Source organism: Scyliorhinus canicula, chromosome 6 (genome assembly GCF_902713615.1).
Source record: "Scyliorhinus canicula chromosome 6, sScyCan1.1, whole genome shotgun sequence".
Classification (NCBI taxonomy): Eukaryota; Metazoa; Chordata; class Chondrichthyes; order Carcharhiniformes; family Scyliorhinidae; genus Scyliorhinus; species Scyliorhinus canicula.
Window position 1 is genome coordinate 213,819,560 of NC_052151.1, and position 15,369 is coordinate 213,834,928.

Genomic DNA, 15,369 nt, shown 5'->3' on the forward strand with positions numbered 1-15,369 from the left:
TTGAAAAATGAAAAACTTTAGCAACGAACATTATTTTATAAGCGCTAAATTTTGGAACCAATTAACATTTATCTTCAGCTGCTTCATATAACACAGAAACATAGAAGATACCGTGCAGAAGGAGACCGTTCGACCCATCGAGTCTGCAGCGACCCACTAAAGCCGTCACTTACACCCTATCCCCGTAACCCAATAATCCCTCCTAAACTTTTTGGACACTGAGGGCAATTTATCGTGGCCAATGCACCTAACCTGCACATTTTTGGACTGCGGGAGAAAACCGGAGCACATGGAAGAAACCCACGCAGCCACAGGGAGAACGCGCTGACGGGTTCTTAACGACATCCCTTCCATCAAAAGGTCAGCTGAAGAGATGTTTGCAGATTACTGCACAACGTTCAGCACGATTGGAGACTCCTCAGATAATGAAGCAGTCCATGTCCAAATGCAACAAGACCTTTAGAATACCCAAGATCAGACTGACGAGTGGCAATTTACCTTTGTGCCACACATGTGCCAGGCAATTGCCTTCTCCTACAAGAGATTATCTGACCATCGACCCTTGACATTGAATGGCATAGGGTTACAACTGATTAGAAACTGAACTGGAATAGCCATATTAATACTGTGCCTACCAAGGCATGCATGGCATGCTACGGCAAGTAAATCGCTTCCTGAGTGCCCTAAGCCTGTGCACCACCTACAAGACACACATTAGTAGCGTAATGTGGTATTCTCCACTTGCCTGTATGAGTGTACCGCCAACAAATCAAGAAGCTGGCCACCATCCAGGAGAATGCAGTCCACTTGATTGATGCCCATTCGACAAAGATTCAAAGCCTGCACCACCGACGAAGAATGGCAGCCATGTGTACCATCTACAGTGTGCACTGCAGTAACTCGCCAAGGTTCCTGGGACAGCACGTTCTTAATCCACGACCACTTCAATCTAGAAGGAGAAAAACAGCAGATCCCTGTGAACCCCGACACTTCGATATTTCCCTCCAAGTTACTCAGCACCCTGACACGGAAATATGTTTAAATTTGTTCACTGCTGGTTCAAAACCGTGGATCACCCTCCCTGACAACTTGCAAGAGCCTACCCATCAGGGACTGACCGCCACCTTCTTTGGTACAACCCGTTATGGCCAAAACATTGCTGACCAAAATAGCAAAGTCTACATCCCTTCAATAAATTAAATAAATAAAAAAACAACTTCTGCACGACTTAGAACCATATTCCCCTGTTCCGTCTGCAGCCCAATGAACTCAGCCCCATATCTCCCCTCACCATGCCCTTGGCTCACGAGCAGTTCTTCAATGAATTCTATGGACAGAGTATGAGATTCCCAGAGGGGCAGTAATCCTTTCTTCAGGACTTTCCTGATACCAAGCTATTTGTGCATCGCAGATGCAATCAAAGCTGCTCGGATAAATCTCATTGCAGTCCATGGTATGCACCCATGAGTGACAGCAGACAATAATTCGTATAGATTGAATATGCTCTAGCTCATTTTTGCATTACGCACGGATAGCTGACCAAAAGGAATCATTCCTTATTTTTGAACATGTTCGCACAATATTTGAGTATGTTCATTCTCAATCCAAAAGCAAATGCATATATATAATTACAGGAACGATCAGTGGAATTGTGCTCAAACGTATTTAGTTCATTGTTTCCAAATAACCTACTTCTTGTTGTATTTTTTATGAGTTATAGCATCATGAGGCATGTTGCAAACGTATAATAGTTTTTATGAACTCAATAATTATGCAAGCAAGATGCTATGAAAGGTATAATGGTAAAGTCTTGCAATAAGGTGACAACTCACTTGTACATGTTGTCGTTGACATCACATTTTCATAATGACGTTACAATAGCTACTGAATCCTGAGTTTCATATACATTGGCTGCGATTAGTACACATGGTAAGTGATGATCAAACGGTATAAACTATTGGTTCGGAGTATTGCATCCATCCTGGACAGCATACAGTAGGAAGGGAGTGAACACTTTAGAATTGATGCGGGAAAGATCTCGATACCTTATTATTGGGTGATATGGCTCAGCCGGCATAGTCATGCGGCGATCTCCCTTTTGAACCGGACACTTTTGGTTCAAGTCTTCCTTCAAGATGTCGTGCTAAGAACGCGAACGAGTCTAAATCAGACACAAGAATTCAGTAACCCCGGAACAAATTCCTTCTCATGTGAACAAGCTCTCCAGAAATCACCCGCACTGCTTCGGCAGAGTCATATTAGTGCATTTTGACATGGGTGTGTTATCCACATTAATCACATTTTGATTGGATATCTGAAGTTTCATTTGTGAGGCTACTTTTTTGTATTTGCCACTCAGTTTTTTGACTTCAGTTTACATTGTTTACGTAAAACAAATATTCCACGGTTGAAGTTACTGAGCACATGGAAGGGTTCAAGAAGTTGACTTTGTTCCTCTTATCAGTAAATTGGTGGAATTTTACAAATTACGTTATGGCTGGGCAAACTGGACGGAGCGAAGACGTAGTTTGCACGTTCTCCCGTGTTAGCATGGGTTTCCTGCAGATGTTCCGCTCTCCTCCCACATTTCTTTTTTATATTACTTTATCAGAGTTACAAAGACACAGCTCAGACTATGGACATGGCAAACCCCTAGTCCAGCTCCTTGCCTGCTCCAAACAAAAACTCAAATTGAATCCAATTCGTGGTCCCCACAAGAGAGACTGAGTACATCCACGCATGGCACCTGACCTCACGCCATGGAAACAATAGTTGTCTTTCCCTGACTCCTATCACCTGGAGTATTGTCAGCAGTTCTGGGCCCCGGAGCTGAGGAAGGTTGTGCTGGCCCTGAGAAGCGTTCAGGAGAGGTTCACAAGAATGGTCCCTGGAATGAAGAACTTGTATTAGGAACTTCTGAGGACTCTGGGTCTGTACCCATTGGCGTTCAGAAGGATGGGAGGGGATCTTATTGAAACTTACACAATACTACAAGGCCTGGATAGAGTGGACGTGGAGAGGATGTTTCCGCTTGTCGGAAGAAGTAGAACTAGAGGACAACATCTCAGATGATCCTTAAAAACAAACATGAGGAGGAATTTCTTCATCCAGATTGTGGTGAATCTGCGGAACTCTTTGCCGCAGAAGACTCTGTAGGCCAATTCACTGAGTGTCTTTAAGACAGAGATAGATAGGTTCATGATTATTAAGGTGATCAGGTGTTATGGGGAGAAGGCAGGAGAATGGGGATGAGAAAGTATCAGCCATGATTGAGTGGCGGAGCAGACGCGATGGGCCGTGTGGCCTAATTCTGCTCCGATGTCTCATGGTCTTATCGTCTTATGGACATGAAGAATGACAGGGAGGAATATGTACTGTCAAAAAGAGAATGACCTAGGAACAGGCGCCAACTTACACGGGGTTAGTTGGGACGGTTACAAAGAAGCGTAGGAGCAAGTACTGGGATGCACACTGCAGGTACTGGGGTGCACACTGCAGGTGCTGGCACAGAGAGGCACTAGGATGCACACTACAGGTGCTGGCACAGAGAAGCCCTGGGATGCAAACTACAGGTGCTGGCACTCAAAGCGTCAGATTGATACAATTACTGCAATACTGAGGTACTAATACGAAGAGATAATTGCATACAAAGTAAGATGGGGTAGGCCATGTTAGACATGGGAAGTATGACGGGCACATGGAGATGAGGGATAGGAGTTGATACACAATAAGAATTATCAAGCATGCGTTATGAATTATTAGGTATATTATATAAATTCCGAAACGTACAGTATCAATTATTGGCTGCGATTGATGGTTACAAAGCCACGGCGGCCATGTTAAGCCGTAATAGCTCTCAGGCCACAATGCATATGCAAAATATGGGGCACTTTTGTTTTTCTGTTCTACTTTAAATTTACCTTTTTCCATTTAACGGTCAGAGCCTTTCCCAGGACCCCTGCCGCTTCAAGATAAATAACCCTGTAGTCCTTGTGGCTGGTCTTATCCACTTTTGCCACCTTAAAATCCTCAATAGGTGGGATAAGAAATTCGTCTTCATTTGGATGGCGAATTATTTACGAATTGGGACCTCAAATCTCGTTTATACTTTGAGGGGCTGGTTTAGCTCACAAGGCTAAATCGCTGGCTTTTAAAGCAGGCCAGCAGCACGGTTCGATTTCCGTACCAGCCTCCACGGACAGGCGCCGGAATGTGGCGACTAGGGTCTTTTCACAGTAACTTCATTGAAGCCTACTCGTGACAATAAGCGATTTTCATTTTCGAATAGCTGATTTTTCGGTGAGTTAGTGTTCAGGAATCCGATCGTTACTGCCTGAATAAAGGTGCTTAATGGGAATTGTCGCAGCCGGATATGTGTTTTCTCCTTGGCGCTGAATACACGCACAACTCTCCTGCAGGTACTGGACATTGAATTTTATCTTAGATTTGTCAGGGTGACAGAGAATATGTTATAAAAACTTTTGAAGTGGAGCTTTTTCTGATAGACGTAATCTGTTTTTCCATAAAGTCTGGTTGCTTCCTTGCAGTCCCGGTAAAATGAAGAGGCTGGAGTGTACGCGTGAATAGCCATTAAGTGCTCTCTACGCAATACGAACAGAATTGTAGTGTTAGGTCCTACATATCTACCTCCCTAATGCCAAACGCCGTGGTAATGTGGTTTGTTAGCCCATTCTGCTGTAATGAAATGAATCGTAGCCTTGTCGGCTTATGTGGTTAAAATGAATGTATGACCGGCTGAATTAACGGCCATGTCCAGTTTGATGTATTTAATACATGTTTAATAGCTCGCGTCCCCGGGTCTGTGAAAATGAAGGGGGTGGTTATGTCAATTCGTAAACACTGGAGGTAGGCATCAAGTCGCTCTGCGATTTTCCATCGCCATCTAACCTCGATCACAGAGAAGCGTTGAATCAATAAACGCAGAGCAAGTCACATGGCAGCCGGACTTTGAATAACATGACAAGTTTTTAAGAATAGTCCTGACTAATATCATGACATAAAAGCAAATTACTGCGGATGCTGGAACTTGAAACGAAGGAGAAAATACTGGAAAATCTCACCAAGTCTGGCAGCATCTGGAGGGAGAAGAAAGAGCTAATATTTCGAGTCCGATGACTCTTTGTCAAAGCTTTGACAAAGAGTCATCGGACTCGAAACGTAAGCTCTTTTCGCTCCGTACAGATGCTGCCAGACTTGTTGAGATTTTCCAGCATTCCCTAGTATTATGACATCATCTGTCCAAAGTCCCCAAGAGGTTCAAGTGAATGCAGAACTTTATATACTCAGTACTGATAAATCATCGTGTTTGCAATTCGCTTTCAAATGCGTCCATGGCTTTACCATCACCCGCAAGACCATTAATTTTAAAGGTTCAGATAGATTAAGGATAATGATGTTGCTAAAAATGCGAGGCATTTCGAGGTTTAGAAGTGTATTAGACGGGGTAACAACCATGTTGCAAATTACACAATTCTATTTGAGAGCGAAATAGCGTGTTGTGCAGGAACAGCGCGGAAAAACTTCTTCAACGATTTAACATAACGTTCAGAATAGGACAATCCATTCCATCGAGGTTAAGGTAGCTCAAAAGATCGGAGTGAATAACGTATTACAGCGGTGTTTAGGAAACACACTGGATCTGTATTCGGTGTTGACGACACGGAGTAGGTCCCATGATTACTCGCGACACACCAGTGGAATGGGCATGGTGAGCTCAAACTAATTAATCGCAGTAGTGGGAAAGTATCAGCAATGCGAATTGTGGTGAAGGCTAATTGATGGGGTTGATGGCGTATATCATGTACTTTGAAATGAACTGGCGGCAAATATACACCGTACATTGGTTCTCACCATCGATAGCACCCGCGGGTTTAGAATTGTACCAAGCGGTTGGAATGTACAGCCGCCATTCAGAAAAGAATGACAAGCTGGTAAAGGGAAGACATTAGGTTTCTTGCCATCGCTCATCTCTTCAATTTTTAAATTGATTTTCAAGCATGGACTTGAACGATCTGATTATGTTTTGGAAGAGTAGATGTGGTTTTAGTTGAGGAAAATTATATGCTAAAAATGTATTGAAATTGTTGTAGATGTAACGAAAAGTGTAGATAATGGGTACAAGCTCTTGGATTTACAACGAAAATCGGTCAGACGCCAAGTCCACGTGTATTGTGCAAGAAAGGAACTCATGTAATTACCGATTATTTATTTCAATGGATGGACAATTGGTTCACAGCGAAAAAAGGAATGTGTGGACTTAAAACTGGCATTTTAAAGTCCATACCTTCTATAAAGTGGAGCGATGCAAGGATCAGTGTTGGAAACAACCATTCACAAACTGAATTTATTATAAGAAACGCGGTGCCGGGTCTGATTTTTTCCACATTTGGTGACTATATGAAACGAAAGTGGTGAGAAGGAAGCTATGGCTCTGCAAGGGGCTCCAGAACGTGAATGAACAATAGGGTGACAGAATTGTTTCAGACGACAAACCAAAGCATATGAGAAGAACAGAACATTGCTTCACTGGTAACACATTTCAAATTATAACGATGTAGTCTGTAATATTATTTATACTTTGATCAATGCAACGGGGCTGAATTACAACAGTGAGAAAACCTGATTAGAACTGTGCACGGCATCAGCTGCACTGCCTTGTGCGATTTTGGCCTACTTTGGAAAGGAAAACCGTGCCTTGGAATTAATGTGGAAGGGTCAGCGATGCTAATTGATTATTTGAATCGAAAACATGTGAAGGTCTATGGCGAAAAAGCACAATGATGACGGAAACTCATCATGCTTTTTCAGAGAAGCGGTGAGACTGAACGACATTCTTCTGTACCCTGACAATTTTGTGATTCTGTCAGAACATTCCCACTCATGATAAGTTCACAGAATGAGACTATAGTCATGGCAATTCAAAACAACAAGAGGTTATTGAATTGTATGTATTCGATTTGCATTGGAAATGGCAGTTTGGCTGAGAGGGAAATATTTTCTGTGGCTTCCGCGCGTCAGAGACTAGGCAGAGACTTCCAGGATAACAGGCTACTTGATAAAAGGCGGCCAATCGAAGTCTCCTTCCTGTTCAAACGAGCAACACACAATACAGCGGAGCAACAGGCCCTTAGGCTTTTCAAGCCTGTACTCGTCATGATACCAATCTTGGCCAAAGCCCACAGCACTTCCTTCCGCCATATTCCTCTACACACATTCTATTCATCTATTTTGTTTTGATTCATTTTTAACTCGTTGGTGTATCTGCTTCCGGAACCTTCCGCGGCAATGCGCTCCGACACTCACCTGTGTTAAAAAGCTGCTTTGCCCATCTCCTCCAAACTTTGCCCCACGTACCTTAAACCTATGCCCCCTGGTGACTGATTCCTCCACGATGGAAAAGAGTTCCTGTCCATCCACTCTATCCTTATCCCTCACAATCCTGTATGCCTCCATCAGGTCAACCCTCAACCTCCGACGTTCTAATGAACCGAGTCTATTCAGCCTCTCCGTGTAGCTAACACACTCCAGACCAGGCAACATCATGGAAACCCTCCTCTGTATTCTTTACAAAGCCTCTACCTTCCAATGGCAGTCCTCCAGTTCCAATTTTCGATCTGAAAACGAATCATTGGTTTGACTGGCATGTCCTCTTAGCTAACCAATGCTCGTCCGTGCTAACATCATGAACTCTGTTATTATGCTCTAACTTTGTGCATGGCAATTTAGCAAATGCCTTTTGGAAATCCAAGTCTTGACAGTTACTAGCTCTTATTTACCTATCCAGAATATAGAATAATCAAGTAGATCGAACATGTTTTTCTACTAAATCTGACATCCCTTCAATTAAAAGTTTGATTGTTCCAGATTGTATTGCGATTATCTAAATTGTCTGCTACTTCTTCCTTACTAATAGGTTATAGATTTCACCAACTAAAATTGTTGGGTTACATAATCGAATGCTTTCGATTTTCTGTCACGCTCATTTCCAGTGCAGCAATGGCACATTTGAATGCTTTTTCAATTCGCAGGAGGTTGTCCCAATTAAAAGTAAACAACTGCTATTTCTGATATGTTTGCAGCCATTATATTTGGGAACCCGGTATGCAGACCAATAGTTCCAACAGTTTGTTCAGCCTTTGTTCCCTTTAGATTTCACGGTATTTTGTTTCTGTAGTGATCTAGTTTCGCAAAATTCGAATTTGCATTCTTGTATTTTAGCTTTCTAAGACTCCTGGGATGATTTCTGCTCTTTCTGTTGCAAAAACAGGTACAGAATACGTGGTCACTGTTTCGGCCATTTCCATGTTGACACATGTTAATGCAACAGCCTCCCAAATCGTCTATAAGAAGCCAATGCCTGTTTTAACTCTCTTTCCTCGGATATGTCAGTGTGGATTTTTGTAGTTCTTGCCAGTTTACTCTTATAAGTTGCATTCATTCTCCTCCATGTGCTTGCCGTTGGGAAGACTTTCCTGTATCATCTGCCTCAATATAATTATCCCTGCATTGTATGTTTCTTTTTATAAAAATATTTTTTACTCCAAATTTTCATAAAACATCAACAGAAAAAATTACATTTTTTTCCAAAGAACAGAAAAAAGAAAAAACAGTACCCTCCCCCCCCCCCCCCCCCGTGCATACACACATGAAGAGGAAAATTAACACCCGCCATTCGCACCGTCCACAAACCCCCCCCCCCCCCCCCCGTGTATACGTAGAGAAAGAACTAAATCAATGCCCGCAATTAGCATAGAACAACTATGCCCGTCCCTCCGGTCCAAAACAACGAAACGACCCCTTCCCGCTCTTCCCCGGGCTGCTGCTGGCCTTTTCTTATCGTTCTGCCAGGAAATCCAGAAATGGCTGCCACCTCCTGAAAAATCCATGCACTGAACCCCCCAGGGCAAATTTCACCTTCTCTAATTTAAGAAACCCTGACATATCGTTGACCCAGGCCTCCACGCTTGGGGGCCTAGCATCCTTCCACTGAAGAAGAATCCTCCGCCAGGCTACTAGGGAGACAAAGGCCAGAACACCGGCCTCTTTCACCTCCGGCACTCCCGGTTCCACTGTAACCCCAAAAATTGCGAGCCCCCAGCCCGGATTGATGCTGGATCCTACCACCCTCGACACCGAGCTTTCTGCATCCTTCCAAAATTCCCCCAGCGCTGGGCATGCCCAGAACATATGGGCATGATTTTCTGGGTTCCCTGAGCACCTGATACACCTGTCCTCACTCCCAAAGAACCGACTCATCCTTGTCCCAGTCATGTGAGCCCTATGCAGCACCTTAAATTGTTTGAGGCCAAGCCTCGCACAAGAAGAGGAGGAGTTCACCCTCCCCAGGTCGTCCGCCCACGTCCCCTCCTCTATCTCCTCACCCAGCTCCTCCTCTCATTTACCCTTCGTTCCTTGACCGATGCCTCCTCCATCTCCTGCATCACCTGGGACGCAGCCGAGATCCTCCCCTCATCAACCCACACCCCCGAGAGCACCCTTTCCTGGATCCCAAGGGGCGGCAGCAGAGGAAACTCCGCCACCTGCCGCCTGACAAATGCCCTTTCCTGCATGTACCTGATGGCCCTCCGCAAGGGGAGCACGAACTTCCCCTCCAGCGCACCCAGGCTCGCAAACGTCCCGTCTGCAAACAGGCCCCTCAACCTCCTGATACCTGCCCTGTGCCAACTCAGGAAACACCATCAATTCTCCCCGGGACAAACCGGTGGTTGCCCCATATCAGCGTCCCCATCGAGGCCCTCACCTCCCCCCATGCCGTCTCAAGCTCCAGCACACCCCCCCCCCCATGTCCCTGCTCCGCTCCAAGAACACCCTTCTCACCCTCGGGATCCCGTGTGCCCACACAAACCCCATAATGCTCTTGTTAACCCGCCTGAAAAAGGCCTTCGAAATAAGGATGGGGAGGCACTGGAATGGGAACAGAAACCTCGGGACCATCGTCATTTCGACTGACTGTACCCTACCCGACAGAGACAGCGGCACCATGTCCCACCTCTAAAACTCCTCCTCCATTTGCTCCAACAGCCTTGTGAGGCTAAGCTTATGCAAGGCCCCCAGCTCCTGGCCACCTGAACCGCCAAGTACCTGAAGCTCCGCTCCACCCTTTTCAGTGGAAGCCTCCCAATTCCGCCCTCCTGGTCCCCTGGGTGTACCACAAACAGGTCGCTCTTCCACAAGTTGAGATTGTATCCTGAGATGACCCACATTGCAGGGGATCCTGGTCCCGCTTAAGAATCAGGGAGATCAGCGCCCGAGACATCATCGAGGGCAAAGCTCCCCCTTCCCTTGCCTCCTTAAAGGTCCGAACCAACAGGGGACCCAACAGGTCTGCATACTTCTTGCAAAATTCAGTCGGGAACCCATCTGGACGCGGCGTCATCCCCGACTGCATGCTCCCTATCCCTTTGAGCAGTTCCTCCAGCACAACCGGCACCCCCAATCCCTGCACCTGTCCCTCCTCCACCCTCGGGAATCTCAGCCCGTCCAAAAAGCGCCCCATCTCCCCTCCTCTGCAGGGGCTTCGGACCGATACAGTTTCTCATGCAAGTCACTAAAGACCCCATTAATGTCTACACCCCTTCGCACCACATTTCCTCCCCGATCCTTAACTCCGCCAGCATCCTGCTCGCCTTCTCCCCATATTCATTCACCGCACCCTGTGCCTTCCTCCACTGAGCTTCCACCTTTCTGGTGGTCAACAGGTTGAACTCAGCCTGGAGGCTGCGCCGCTCCCTCAGCAATCCATCTTCCAGGGCCTCCACGTATCTCCTGTCCACGCTCACCATCTCCCCTACCAATCCCTCCCTCTCTCTCTGCTCCCTTCTCTCCCTGTGGGCTAGAATAGAGATCAACTCCCCCCTAACCACCACCTTCAGCGCCTCCCAGACCGTCCCCACTCGGACCTCCCCATTGTCATTGACCTCAAGGTACCTCTCAATTCATCATCGAACCCATCACCCTACCTCCTCATCCGCCAGCAGCCCCACCTCCAAGCGCCAAAGCAGGCACTGGTCTCTCTCCTCCCGCACCTCGAGATCCACCCAGTGCGGGGCATGGTCGGAAATGGCTATCGCCGAATACTCAGCATCCTCCACCCTCGCAATCAGTGCCCTACTCAAAAAGAAGAAGTCGATCAGGGAATAGGCCTTATGCACACGGGAGAAGTATGAGAATTCCCTGGCCCTCGGCCTTGCAAACCTCCATGGATCCACCCCTCAAATCTGGTCCATAAACCCCCTCAACACCTTAACAGGCCTCCTACCCGTTCTGGAACTGGATTGATCCAGTGGCGGATCCAGCACTGTTTTGAAAGCCGCAGCCCCCATTATCACATCCCTCGCCTCCAAATCTGGAATCCAGCCCAACATGCGGCACATGAAACCACATCGTCCCAATTCGGGGCATATCCATTAACGAGCACCACAGGATCACCTTTGCAGTTTGCCACTCAACATCACATACCTCCCTCATCTGTCTGCCGACACATTCGACGCCTCAAACGACACCCTCTTCAGCACCAGGATCGCCATCCCCTGATTTTTTACATCCAGCTCCGAATGAAACACTTAGGCTCACCCAGCCCTTACTCAATCTAACCTTTTTTTTTTTAAATTTAGATTAGCCAATTATTTTTTCCAATTAAGGGGCAATTTAGTGTGGCCAGTCCACCTACCCTGCACATCTTTGGGTTGTGGGGGTGAAACCCACGCAGACACGGGGAGAATGTGCAAACTCCACACAGACAGTGACCCAGAGCCGGGATCGAACCTGGGACCTCGGCGCCGTGAGACGGTCGTGCTAACCACTGTGCCACCGTGCTGCCCTTACTCAATCTAACCTGATCTGCCACCTTTAAATGCGTCACCTGAAGCATGTCCACATCAGCCCTCAGCCCCTTCAGGTGCACAAACACTCGGGACCGTTTGACCGGCCTATTCAGTCCCCTCACATTACAGGTGATCAGCCAGATAAGGGGATTGCCTTCCCCCTCCCCTGTCGACCAGCCATCACACTTCCGCAATCCGCCACGTGTCCGCGCCCCCGCTCAGCCCCTACCCAGCATCAGACCCCGATCCTCTCTACATTCTGCAGCTCTGCCTTGGCCATTCCAGCAGCAAACCGGTACCAACCCCTCTTCCTCCCCCCCCCAAACCCACCAACTGCCCACAAGCTAGGGCCCCCCTAGCTGCATAACCCCTTCCACTGTACTTCTGTAAGTCTGCTCACTCCTGCTGACCCCGGCTGCTCCCGCCACCACAATGACCCCCCCCCCCCCCACCCCAGTGCATCACAACCACCTCCCCAGTGCCGGCCCCTCCCACTGCTCCTCTAGCGCAGGAGAAATGCCCGCGCTACCATCCCAAGCCCTGCCCCCGGACCCACAACGCGGGAAAAGACGGGCACATGACCCTACAGGACAGCAAACCCCACCCAAACTCTCAATCGGTGAACAGAATACAGACACCAAACATGTCAAACCACCTAAATATACAGATAACAGTCCCAAACAAGCAGAAAAAAAGCAGAACAGCAAAAACAAATCGTCCAATAGAACCGATAAAGCGAAAGGATACACAGGAGGATAAAGCCACTGGGCTGTATACAGCATTTTCCAGCCCTCAGTCCTCAGTTCAAGTCCAGCTTCTCTTCCTGAACAAAAGTCCAGGCCTCCTCCGAGGAGTCAAAATATAGCTGGCGATCTTTATACGTAACCCACAGGCATGCCGGCTGTATAAAACCAAACTTGACACCCTTTTTGTGAAGCACTGCCTTAGCCTGGTTAAAGCCAGCCCTTCTCTTCGCCACCTCCGCACTCCAGTCCTGGTATATCCTGAACTCCGCATTCTCCCACTTGCTACTCCGCTCCTTCTTCACCCAACGCAGCACACAGTCACAGTCAACAAATCGGTGAAAACATACCAGCACCGCCCGAGGCGGCTCGTTTGGCCTCGGTTTCCTCAGCACCACCCGATGGGCACCCTCCAGCTCCAAAGGCCCCTGGAACGACCTTGCACCAATTAACGTGTTCAGTATCATGCCATATAGGCCCCCATATCCGAACCTTCCAGCCCCTCTCGGAGGCCCAGGATCCGCAGGTTCTTCTGACGGGCCCGCTTCTCCATCTCCTCCATCCTCGCTTACCACTTCTTATGGAGCGCCTCGTGCGACTCCACCTTCACTGCCAGGCCCAGGAGTTAGTCTTCGTCCTCCGAGGCCTTTTGCCGAAGCTCGCGGATCTCCGCATCCTGAACCATCTGGGTCGCGATGAGCTTGTCCAGGGACGCCTTAAACGGCTTCAGAATCTATCTCTGCCTTCAGCTCCTTAAAGGAGCGCTGAAGCAGCTCCTGCTGCTCTCGCGCCCACTGCTGCCACGTTACTGCTGCTTTCCCGCCCGCCGCCATCTTGCTTCTTCTGCCTCACACCTTTTTCTGCTCCAAATCCGATTTTTGAGCGCTCCGCTCTCGTCCAGGCCATCCACCGGCGGATAATCGTTGGAGAGAGTGTCCCTACAACGGGGAAAAGCCCAACCAGCACCGCTACGGGCCCTTATAAGAGCCCAAAAGACCGAAAAAGCGGGAGCTACCAAATGTGCGCTTAGCTCCGCATCACCGAAACCGGAATTCGTTAATGTTCTTTAAATGCCATAACCATTCATGGTCAGCGAGTAGCCACGGAGGGTGCGCTATTCTCGAGATTCACTTATGAATTGAATATATTGTTGACAATGGAATGAAACCTGCCACTGCATCTATACCTTTTGGCCTTTTAACATTTTTCGCCTCTCCCTCAACAGCCAAATTTGTTTTCCGGAATTTATATTGTCATTTATCAGTTTAGTGGACTTCTTTGAGACCATGAATTATCTTCTTCAAACTGATTGCAGCACTGCAGGCAGTGCTGTGTTAAATTTGCAAAATAAGTTGCATTTCTGTAATTGAAATGACCAACATCGTTTGTTTTTCAACTGCATCAGATGGTGAATGCGGCCTATCAAATATTATAAATGGAGGTGAAGGAGATAGCAACACCGGCACATAAAGTGTTACATAACATTAGCCAAGCATCAGGAAAAACACTGGCTTTGGAGATACCGAAATGTGTTGAAGAAAAATGGAAAGTCAAAGTACTGCAATGGTGTCAGCTGAACAAAACAACATACACGAGATTGATATTAATAACACGTGCACTTGCGAATATTTTTAATTAAATTTAGAGTGCGCAATTCATTTTTCCCCAATTTAGGGGAAATTTAGCATGTCTAATTTCACCTACTCTGCATATATTTTGTATTGTGGAGGCGAAACCCATGCAAACACGGGGAAAATGTGCAAACTCCACACGGTCATTAAGCAAAGCTGGGACCGAACCAGGGACCTCGGAACCATGAGGCAACAGCATTAATCACTGGACCACCGTGATGCCCGTGTACTTGCAAAGGACTATTTCCATCGACATTTATGCAAGGTGAGTAAATATATCAATTCACAACCATTTAGGGCAGGTGGAAATACCTGCTAGATTGTCCAGCTTTAAAGAATTTACAGTGCAGAAGGAGGCTATTTAAGCCCATCGAGTCTGCACTGTCCCTTGAAAAGAACACCCTACGTAACCCCAGGCCTCCCCTGTATCCCTGTAACCAAGTGACCCCACCTGACTTTTCTTTTTTAGACCGAAGGGCAATTTAGAATGTCCAGTCCAGCAAACCTGCACATCTTTGGACTGTGGGAGGAAACCGGAGCACCCGGAGGAAAGCCGCACACAAACGTGGAGAACATGCAATACTCTACACTGACAGTAATTCAAGCCGGGAATCGAAACCTGGACCCTGGAGCTGTGAAGCAACAGTGCTAACCACTGTGCCACCGTGCTGTGGCACGGTATTGATCAACGTGTCTCCCAGAATTGAGAACCATCAGTATAGTGACATGATTGGAGAGTTCTTCATGTTGGGGCAGAGTATGGTGACATAAAATATGACACAAGTGTTCAAAATCATGAATGATTCTGATTCAGAGATAATGAAGAGCAAGTGGGTGTTGTGTCGGAAGTGGCAGGAACAAAGAATAAAGATGTAAGGCAATTGGGAAAAGAAACAGAGGAAAGAATATCAGAAGAAATTGATGCTTTTCTATTGGTAACCATTGAAGCCAACTTGTGACAATAAGCGATTCTTATTATTATATGTAGGAAGTGATTGCGAGATGGAATGTGCTCGAATAATATTCAGAGAGGACTCAGAGGTCTGGCTGAAGGGGAAACACTTGGAGAGATCATACTTAACTAGTAAATAGCTGAGTTTTGATTTGTAGAACTGCATGAAATTAAAAGTC